Here is an 11,029-nt window from a genome sequence, read left to right on the forward strand (position 1 = left end):
TTGTGGCCTCTCCCGTTGCAGAGCACAGGCTCCAGACGCACAGGCTCAGTGGCCATGGCTCACGGGCCCAGCCGCTCCACGGCATGTGGGATCTTCCCGGACCAGGGCACGAACACGTGTCCCCTGCATCGGCAGGCGGACTCTCAACCGCTGCGCCACCAGGGAAGCCCCCACTAGTTTGTTTTCTATATCTGGGAGTCTGCTTCTTTTTTGCTATATTCACTAGTTTATTTTTTTTTAGATTCCACATACAGTATTTGTCTTTTTCTGTCTGACTTAGAATTTGAACTTTTAAAAAAACATGGTAAAATATATGTAACATAAAATTTATCACTTTCATCATTTTTAAGTGTATATAGTTCAGTGGCATTAAATATAATCACACTGTTGTGCAACCATCACCATCCATCTCTAGAATGTTTTCATCTTCCCAATTGAAATTTCATACCTGTTAAACAGAAACTCCTCATTCCTCCCTCTCCCCTACCCTGACACTCACCATTCAACTTTCTGTCTCTATGAATTTGCCTATTCTATGTACCTCATATAAGTGGAATCATACAGTATTTGTTCTTTTGTGACTGACTTATTTCACTCACCATAATGTCTTTAAGGTTCATCTATGTTCAAGGTTCACATGTTGTAGCATGCGTCAGAATTTTAAGTCTGAACAATATTCCGTTGTATGTATATACCACATTTTGTTTACCCATTTATCCATTGACTGGGTTGCTCCCGCCTTTTGCCTATTGTGAATAATGCTACTTTGAACATGGGTGTGCAAGTATTTGTTTGAGTCCCTTCTTTTATTTCTTTGGCTATGTACCCAGAAATGGAAATGCTGGATCATAAGATAATTCTATGTTTAATTCCTTGAGGAACCACCAAACTGTTTTCCATAGTGGCTGCACCATTTTACATTCCCATCAGCAATGCACAAGGGTGCCAATAAAACAGTGAACTTTTATTAGTCAGAGAATCCATTTTTCAGAAGAAATGTTCCAGGATGCTCTATATGCAAAAGACATTAGAGTGGAGTGCTCCAAAGCAGTGGGGGCAAGGAGCCCAGTATCCCCAAAAGTGTCTCTATGGAACAAAATGAAAACTGGATAAGGCATTCTCTAAGGCAGGGGTCCCCAACACCTCAGGCCGCCGCAGACCAGTACCTGTTAGGTGATGGCAGGCAAGTGAGCAAAGCTTCATCTGCGGCTCCCCATGGCTCCCTATCGCTTGCATTACTGCCTGAACCACCCCGCTTCCCCACTCCGGCTGTGGAAAAATTGTCTTCCATGCAACTGGTCCCTGGTGCCAAAAAGGTTGGGGACTGCTGCTCTAAGGCTCCTTCACATGTCAAGCATCAATTAGTCTACATTCACATGACATATTGAGCAGCCAATAGGCATAAGGCATATTTGATTTACTTATACATTACCTGTTCCACAAAGGATTTGAGGAGATTTGCAAAAACCTATACAATAGAAAAGGATAAAATACATAGTCAAGAGTATCAGGGCAGAGAAAGGTGGGAGGGATACCTTTAAGGTATATGAGCAGACACTGCCTCTGCCCATGGTCTCTCTCAATCTGAGCATTGTAGGTGAAGGAATGTCAGAGAAATCTAGAGCAAGATTGCTCTATGAACATGTGGAAGCTCCAGAGGCGAAGGAAGACAAGACTGTTTATATTATACATTACTTCACCCAAAGCCACGTTGCAAGACTCAAAGAATGAAGAAAGAATCTATTTGGGGCCTAACAAAAGCATGCTGAGGAAGCAGAGTTAGTGCTTCTAAGAATGAACCTAAGTCATAAGCCCGAGGTTTACATCCTAGCTCCACTACCTGCTAACACAGGGCACAATACTTGACCTCTTTAAGCCTCCATTTTCCCATCTATAAATGAGGGTGATGCTAGGGATTGCTGTGAGGATTAAGTGAGACAATGCAAGTCCAGGGCCTGGTATAGTGAGCTATCAGTACATGGTAGCTGGAATTGTACTCCAGAGGGTCCCATACCATGTCCTTCTTGTTTATCCCTCTCTCCCCAGCACTTAGCAGAGTGCTGGTCTTAGTAGGTACAGAATGGATGCTTGCAGACTTGATTTGATATAGATGCTTTTCCTGTTTGACATGCCACACTCCCTCTGACATTGATGAGTGACAGGGTCGCAAAGCATGAGGTCAGGCTAGTTAGAGGCGTTTTGTCCACTAGGTAACATCGAGACTAAATGCTCATGGAGTTTGATGAAATTCATGCTATGGAATGTATATGACCCAGGTCAAGGGCCTCTACTGTCCTTTTCCTCATGCCCTCCCTCTTCAAAGGAATGTGTTTTGTTTATTCCAGTGAAAGATGTAAAATGATAAATTGGATAATAAGTTAGGCCAGGAGAGATATCAGCCCTGCAAACTTCATTTCAGTTCAAACTTCTACTATTTATTGAATGTTTAACATTTAAGACTCTTCGTTTGGGCACTGTTGGAAATTTGAAGATTAGCAAGAAAACATCTCTTCTCTCAAAGCATATACTTTCTAATAAATGGGTAGCGTATAGATATGCTACTATGAGAAAAATCTCATAAAAATGATCAAATGAACAATATGGGAAATGAAAGAAGGCAGAAATTACATTCAGTTGTAATTATCTGGTTGTGTTTCTCAAGGGAGGTACCTTTCCAGATGGTCTTTGCATTTGGTACCATGGGGTAGGGGAGGAAAGTAAATTAGAGGCAGGGGGAATGAGAGGAACAGAAAAGTGTAGCATGCTTGGCAATCAGTGAATCATCTATTTTAGGTGGATCATACAATACACGTAGAAGAATAAGTCTAGAAAGAGGGCTTTGAGGGTCTTGAGGTTCAGATGAAAATTTATAGGGAATGGAGAGCAACTGAGAGATTTTGAGCAGGAAACTGGTGTGATCAGACTGGTAATGGGGAAAATTAAACTAGCAGTGTTATGTGAAAGGGATTGAGGTGGAGCAAGGCAGGAAGTGGGGGATGACTTAGGGAGCAGTTGAAGTGGATCTGGGAAGAAATTACGAACGAGGGTGTGGGCAGCAGGAATGGGCAAGAGGGGCCTATTGGAGAGGCTTTGTTGAGGTAGCTATGATAGGATTTAAGAGCCAGTTCCTGGGCTTCCCTGATGGTGCAGTGGTTGGGAGTCCGCCTGCCGATGCAGGGTATGCGGGTTCGTGCCCCGGTCCGGGAAGATCCCATATGCCGCGGAGCGGCTGGGTCCGTGAACCATGGCCGCTGAGCCTGCGCGTCCGGAGCCTGTGCTCCGCAACGGGAGAGGCCCGCATAACGCAAAAAAAAAAAAAAAAAAAAAAAAAAAAGAGTCAGTTTCCTTGTTTTACTTGGAGAGAAAATGAAGTTTGGATGCTTCATCTTTCCCAAATCAGCTCTCACCATCTTCTGGTGAAAAGACCCCAGGCTTGGAAGCAAAGTGTGGACCCCGGGTCTGTAGGTTGGGAGAGGGGCTTGGAAAGCTGGAAGAATCTCTTATTCTCCCTGGTGCTCCATGTGCTTTAGCCCGGCCTCGGAGGAAAGAGCTAGAGGAGCGAGCTGTGAGAAGGAAGCTTGCCCGCCCCTCCCCAGGTTCTCAGTTCTGCTGGGACAGCCCTACATCACAGGATGAGGCTTGGCAACCTCGTTTGTGATAATAAAAACATAGCACAACAGTCATGTATCTCTTGGAATGTGACAACGACAAGATTATTAGCTTACGTGTTCTTAGCCTACAGTCCGTTCTCCCCTCCACGCCCTCCACCAACTAAAGAGAGTTTTTTGTTTTTGTTTTTGTTTTTTACTGCTCAGCTTCCTCCCCTCCTCTACTCTCTAAGGAGAATTCCATCTACTGATTCTGTTTTTCTTATGATACAGAAATAGGGAGAGAGAAACCAGACTGGACAGTTAGGAAAAGGGATAAAATTCTGATGGCTTGGTCCAGTTCAGGGTTACTCTTCTCTCTATAAAATTCACGTCAAGGACTATATCGACTAGATACTAAAGAATGAAGCCAGAAGATCAAGTCAACCCATATAATATGGACCTAAGAGAGAAGTAGGAAAAAAAAAAAGAAAAATACTTTGGGCTAGGCTTTAGGGAACATTTGCAGGGGGTGTCTTGATAAATGAAAGGCTCCAAGATAGAAAATATGTTGTTGTATAGTATGGATTGAATCTCTTTTAATACTAATTAAATGTTGCAATTTCGGTTTTGGCTGCTCACAGTTTTTAATGTTTTATGTTTTTAATGTTTTGGTTTTATGTCATACCATGCTTAGACTAGACAATATTGTATTCCAGCTTAACAGCAGGAATTCTGGAACCAAACTCTTGGATCTCAAATCCCATTGCTACCACTTAATAGCTGTGTGACCTTTGGCAAGATACTTCATTCTCTGTGACTCAGTTGCTTTCTCTGCAAAATGAGTTAACAATAGTATCTACTTCAGAGAACTGTTGTGAGGATTAAAGGAGTTGATATTTGTAAAGCTCATGTAAAGCCCAACATATAGTTAGCACTACATAAGCATTAGCTATTATTAGTACAGGAAAATTTGAGGTCATGAGATTTTTCTGCCTTGGTTCAACCAAGATGGCGTAGATGACTGTCAGAGAAGAATTATTCTCGTAAAACAGATCCTAACTTTGGGGAAAGAATGGAGGTTCTAGGCAGTTGTAATAGGCGGGTTTCTAAAATGAACCCCAAAGATTCCCACCTCTGGGTTTTCACACCCTTGTGTAATCCACTTCCCATTGAGAGTGGGCTGGACCTGGTGACTTGTCTATAACTCACAGAATATGGCAATGATGGTAGGATATTTTCGTGATTAGGTTACAAAAGGTTGTGATTCTGGTCTTGCTAGCAGACTCTCTCTCTTGCTGGCTGTGATGATGCTAAAGCTGCCTTGGTGGAGAGGCCCTCATGGCAAAGAACTGGGGGAAGCCTGGGGCCAAACAGCCTGTAAAGAATTGAGACCATCAATCCAACAGCCCGTGAGGGACTGCCAACAACCACTGAGCGAGCTGGAAATGGATCCAGCCTCAGTTGAAACTTGCTTGCAGCCTTTTGAGAGACTCAGGCAGAGATCCCAGTTAAGCCATGTCCAGATTCCTAACCCTAGAAACTGAGATAATTAATGTGTGTTGTTCTAAACCATTACATTTTAGAGTATTTTGATACATAGCAATAGATAACTAATTCAGCAATGTACCAAAGTAGGAACTTGGGAACCCAGCGACCCAGCTCTAGGATATGACGGTGGAAGTTGGGGAGGCCTTGAGGGTGAGAGTCACCATTGAAGGAGCACCCTACTGTCACACTGGGGAGACCACACCCTCATCTACGTGGGGAGGAGAGCAACTCAGGCAGAGCCCTTCAGGATGAAGTGGTTGAGGCTATCCTAGGGCTTCCTGTTCAAGTGCCTATCAGCCTGGGAACACTTAGTTCTCATCTTGCATCATTGACCTCTTTGCAGCATTGGAGTGTGTACTCTTCTAGAAATGCCTCCTTATCTTTATGACACCACTCCATTCGATTGTTTATTCATTCAGGCAACAGCTACGAGCTGAACACTTCTATGAGGTCTGGATACATTATGAACAAGGAGAAATGGCCCTCACACAGTACAAATTTCTTCTGGCTTTATTCTATCTTTTTAACTGCTCCTCTGTCTTCTTCCCTGGGGCGACTTTTGTTCACATACCCCTTAAAGCCTAGCATTCTCCATGGCACTGTCCTTGTCCCTCTTTCCTTTTTACCTTACACGTCCCTCTGCATGATTCCAGACTGTATCTATCACCTATCGCCATGTCCATGCTGACCTCTCCCATTTCTGAGTTCCTATTGCCCTTAGGGTCAGGACCAAGCACTTAAGTTCAACCTCTAACTGTTGATCTATGGAACCTTTCCCATGCCAGGGAGTTTTAGGCCACTAGTGAATATCTGTTTCTCTTTGTATAATAGAAGGGTATTTGACAAATCAAGAAGAGTAGGTAATTACAAGGACTGGCAAAACCCAGAGCTGGCAAGACTGTGTAGCAACTGAAACTCTCATACACTGCTGGTAGGAGTGAAAACTGTTTGGCAATACCTATTAAAGCTAAATATTTATATATACTTTGACCCAGCAACTCCATTCTTGGGTAAACACCCAAGAGAAACAAGTGCTTATGTCCACCAAAAGACATGTACAAGCATGTTCATGCCAGCTTTATCCATGATAGCCAAAAACTGGAAACAATTCAAATGTCCATCAATAGTAGATTGGATAGGGGCTTCCCTGGTAGCGCAGTGGTTGAGAATCTGTCTGCCAATGCAGGGGACACGGGTTTCAATCCCTGGTCCAGGAAGATCCTACATGCTGCGGAGCAACTAAGCTCGTGCACCACAACTACTGAGCCTGTGTTCTAGAGCCCGTGAGTCACAACTACTGAGCCCACATGCCACAACTACTGAAGCTCACGTGCCTAGAGCCCGTGCTCCACAACGAGAGAAGCCACCACAATGAGAAGCCCGCGCACTGCAACAAAGACCCAACACAGTCAAAAACAAATAAATAAAATAAATAAATTTATTTTTAAAAAATAGTAAATTTACTATTTTAAAAAAATAATATATTCTATATACAATAGAATATTACACAGCAATGAAAAAAATTAACTACTGCTATACATAATGACATGGATGAATCTCATAGACATAATATTGAGTGAAAGAAGACAAACACAAAAGAACATATATTGTATGATTCCACTTATGTGAAGTTCAAGCACAGGCAAGATAATCTATGGTGTCTACACCCTTTTTGCAGAGTTATCTTTGCAGAGTTATGACTGGGAAGGGACACAAGGGAAAATCTGAGGGTTCTGAAAATATCTAAATATTGATTTGGGTGGTGATTACCCAAGAGTATATGTAAAAAGTTATCCAGCTATACACTTAAGATTGGTACATTTCACTGTCTTTAACTTATAGCTCAATAAAGAGTTAAAAAAAAAAGAAGAGTATGTTATAGATAGCTCTTGCTTTTGCTATCCAGCATTTTTTTTGTCCTTTTCCTAAAGTAATTAACCCTGATTTACCACTGTCCTTTACCTTTAGGGGGTGTACACAATGCTCAGCTCATATATATGTCACATGATCCAGGACTGGCCATCAGAGTTTTCCACACCTTGGCCACAGGGATGGACCTGTGATGTAAACCAAAGCAATGAGATTCAAACCCAGAACTTTAAAACAAATCCTATGCTTATGTGTACATTTACAAGGAGGTGAGTGGTTCTATGGACATATGTCAACTATCTGTTGTTAGATATAGCTCCTCAGAGGGAAAAGGACAGAAAAATACCACCTAATCCTCACAATCCCCCTACTGAAGCTGTTGCCTGAGTCTGGGAAACAATTCCCTTCTATGTCCACCCCACACTTGCCTGGAGGTTGTTGCCTCCCTGGTGAAGTGGACATGAGTAGAAAGAGTATGGTTCTGGGAATTCCCTGGTGGTCCAGTGGTTAGGACTCCATGCTTCCACTGCAAGGGGCCCGGGTTCAATTCCCGGTCAGGGAACTAAGATCCCGCAAGCTATGCAGTGCAGCCAAAAAAAGAATATGGTTCTGGGTTTGTCAGATATCTTCCATACAGATTCAAGGATCACATGATCACAACCTAGCTGCAAGAGAGGCTGGGCACTGTAAGAGTGTGGAAACAAACACATTTGGTGGTGGCCCACATCACATCCCCTTGGCCACCTCTGATATCAGCCACAGCTACAATTGCCAGTCGTCCTATGTGAGCCCAGGTGTTGTTCTGACAGCATTTCTCCTCCAGTGTGAGGTCTCATCCTTCCGTGTTCTGCCCCAGGGCCTTCTCCAATACCCTAGGACCCTGCTCAGCCTACAGGTAATAGTACCCCAAAGTACAGGGGTGTTAATGTCTCTCTTGGCAACTTCCAACCACTGGGGGATGGAAACTAGTGGATAAATTCCCTCACTTTTAGGTGAATGGTTGTAGGAGGCCTTCTGTACTGTTCTCATCTTGATAACACACTTTCCTTCTTGACATCACTCTCCCTGCTCCCCCCATTCCTGTTTCAGGGGATCCCTCTTCAGTAAACTACCTGGACCAAGTCCTGCTGTCAGATTCTGTTTTGGGGGGAACTCAAGCTAAGACAAGGACTCATGGAAAATCTGGGGAGCACTAACTGTTCTCAGACAGCAGTTTGCAGGGCTTTATTTGCCAGCTTAAGGTAAGGTAAAGTTTGGAGACGTGAGAACTTATTGGAAAATCACAGGTTAAAGCCTCAGGGGTTTTGCAGAGCCCTTGGGAGAGGCAGCAGTATCAGAATATCTTTGCTTCACTCCCTCAGGGCTACGTCTTGGACTTTACTCCAAGTCATTTCCAACTCCCATTTATTATCTCATTGGTTTATGTTAGAGCAGAGTTTTGCTGAAAATATTGTTCAGGGCTTAGGTCCTTCACGTAAACCGCGGTGGCATGTTATAATTCTGCTGCCTTTCTGATTAGATGATGTGATTGTGTGGCTTTGATTTTTTTTTTTACAAATGTAATACTGTTTATTTAACTTCAAAAACATTTCAACATTCTAAACATACAAAAAAAATAACAGAACATTGCAGAACGTGTTTAGTACAGAAGGTTCTTGAACTTTCATCAATGCAGTGGCTCTTGGCTTTGCTGACAATGAAGAGTTCTATGGTTTGTTTAAAAAAACAAACAGTTTAAAACTACCACACTTCAACTAAAAAGGATCCAAAACACTTCTCATGCCAGCTGACCCCCCACCCCCTTTTCCACAGCTAAGAATGGCAACGGGATGCTATGTCTCTATATACAGAAACAAGACAACCTGAAGCTAAATGGATGCCCACTGCAGTGTCCACAGTTCCAGCCCCACAGTGCACGCCCTGAGCTACGGCCCCTCCGGAAGGCATTGCTCCTACAGCCTCCACACCAAGCAAGGAGCGTCAAGAGTGTGTCTTGGTTGCTTTGTTCTTTTTACAAACTATAGATATGTACAGTTGAGAACTCAGGATTCCTAGCCAATGACCATAGAGTTAACACACCACCTCACAACTTAAAAAAAAGAAAAAGAAAATGCCAGAAACATCTTTAAATGCTTTGTCACACCAACAGCAAAGTGCACAGAGTGAGGAGAACACGAGAGCCTTTTCATTTTAAAAATGTTTGGAAATATGTACAACTTTGATACAGTTTCCGGGTGCTCCAGACACCCATGGCCACTCCATGTAAACCACTGACAATTGCTAGAGCACTTTGAGAGACTACGATATGATCATGATCCAACTGGGTAATTAAACCTAACAAGGGCAACAGACACGTCCCGGGCAAGAGGTGTGTCAATCACGGTGCTCCCTACTCTAAGGTATTCACAAGGAGACACAGCAACAGTTTTTTTTTTAATTCATCCTCCTCCTCCTCCTCCTCCTCCTCCTCCTCTTCTTCGTCCTCATCTTCTTCATCTTCCTCTTCCACCTTTTTCCGGGCAACTTTAGCAGGACCCTTGGCACCATCAAACTTCCCTTTAGACTTATACTCTGTGACATCCTTCTCATATTTCTCCTTCAGCTTTGCTGCCTTGTTGATGTATGTCACTTAAGTTATTCCACATCTCGCCCAGCTTCTTTGCCACATCTCCAATAGAGATGTCAGGGTTTGTAGATTTGATCTTGGGGCGGAATTCAGAACAGAACAGGCAAAATCCAGACGGTGGCCTCTTGGGGGCATTCAGGTCCTTCTTCTTCTTGCCTCCCTTAGCTGGTCCGTAATCCTTCATTTCCCAATCATAGCGCACTTTATCTGCCTTTGTCATTTCGTCAAATTTAGACTTCTCTTTCCCAGACATTGTCTTCCACCTCTCAGAGCATTTCTTGGAAAATCCTGCAAAATCGACAGTGACCTCGGGGTTTTTCTTCTTATGTTCCTCTCTGCACGTCTGCACAAAGAAGGCATAAGCAGACATCTTGCCCTTTGGTTTCTTGGGATCACCTTTACCCATCTTGACTGTATTGTTCGCTAGTCTGGGCAGCGCAGGGCACGACGCGTGGCTCAGCGCTCCACAGCCTCGCACTAGCTGCCTCCATGAGAGCCACCTGGCTTTGATTTTTAAATAAGATTATAACCCAACTTCAGCCTTAATTGATGGCAAATCTAGCTGACACATATAAAGTTTAATAATTATTACTTAGGCAGTATCTAACTTTGCCAAGGTGTGCCTCAAAGGTAATACATATCCTGTAAGTGTCCGACTGGGCCTAGATGTTTCTGGGCTTCAGCAAATACATTTATAAATTTAAATCCCACCAACTCAGCAGTGGTCAAATAGCTACTTCTTAGTAGGGGTTTCAGAGTTTCTCTGATTAAAAAAAAACAAAACATAGATTAGCTCTTACTCAGTGCCAGTCCCATTCACCATTGTTAATCCCTACAGTGCCCCGGCAAGGTGGTGGTCATGATTTCCCCTTTACGGCCAAGGAAGAAGGAAGCTTAGAGCCTTGGTGACATCATGGGCTCAAGGTCACACAACAGGTGCACTGGCAAAGCAGAGATTTGAATGTAGATCCAGCTGATTCCAGATTTCCTGCTCCTTCCTCAGTATGTCATACTGGTATATCTCTAAGTAGGAGATTGTGTGCGAAGGAGAAAGGAAAGGAGATTCCCACAAATGAATGATAAGATCAGAGAGTCTCAGATTTGGAAGGATCCTTAGAGGCCATCTCGTCCACACCTGTGGGCACGGCACATACGTCCCTCCTGCAGAGGTGCAGCCAGGTCAAAGACCACGGGAAGGAGCCTGGACAGGGTGTGGAGTCAGGCCTGTGTGCCCGGCAGGGGTGGTGGCAGAAGTGGCGGCGCAACTGTGCAATAAAAGAAAACCCTGTGCCTGCTTTCCCTGCTTTTCACAGCCTTGAGTTGTGTGTGTGTGCTTACGTGTGTGGGCACACACATGCATATATGCACACCATAAAATTCATCATTTCAGCCATTT

General features: G+C 43.6%; 1 pseudogene; it reads right to left on the minus strand.

The window, feature by feature from the left end:
* Positions 1-9,396: 9,396 nt before the first annotated feature.
* LOC132488634 (high mobility group protein B3-like) lies at positions 9,397-10,123 on the minus strand (annotated as a pseudogene).
* Between the last annotated feature and the right edge of the window lie 906 nt (positions 10,124-11,029).

This window comes from Mesoplodon densirostris, chromosome 1 (assembly GCF_025265405.1).
Source record: "Mesoplodon densirostris isolate mMesDen1 chromosome 1, mMesDen1 primary haplotype, whole genome shotgun sequence".
NCBI classification, from domain to species: domain Eukaryota; kingdom Metazoa; phylum Chordata; class Mammalia; order Artiodactyla; family Ziphiidae; genus Mesoplodon; species Mesoplodon densirostris.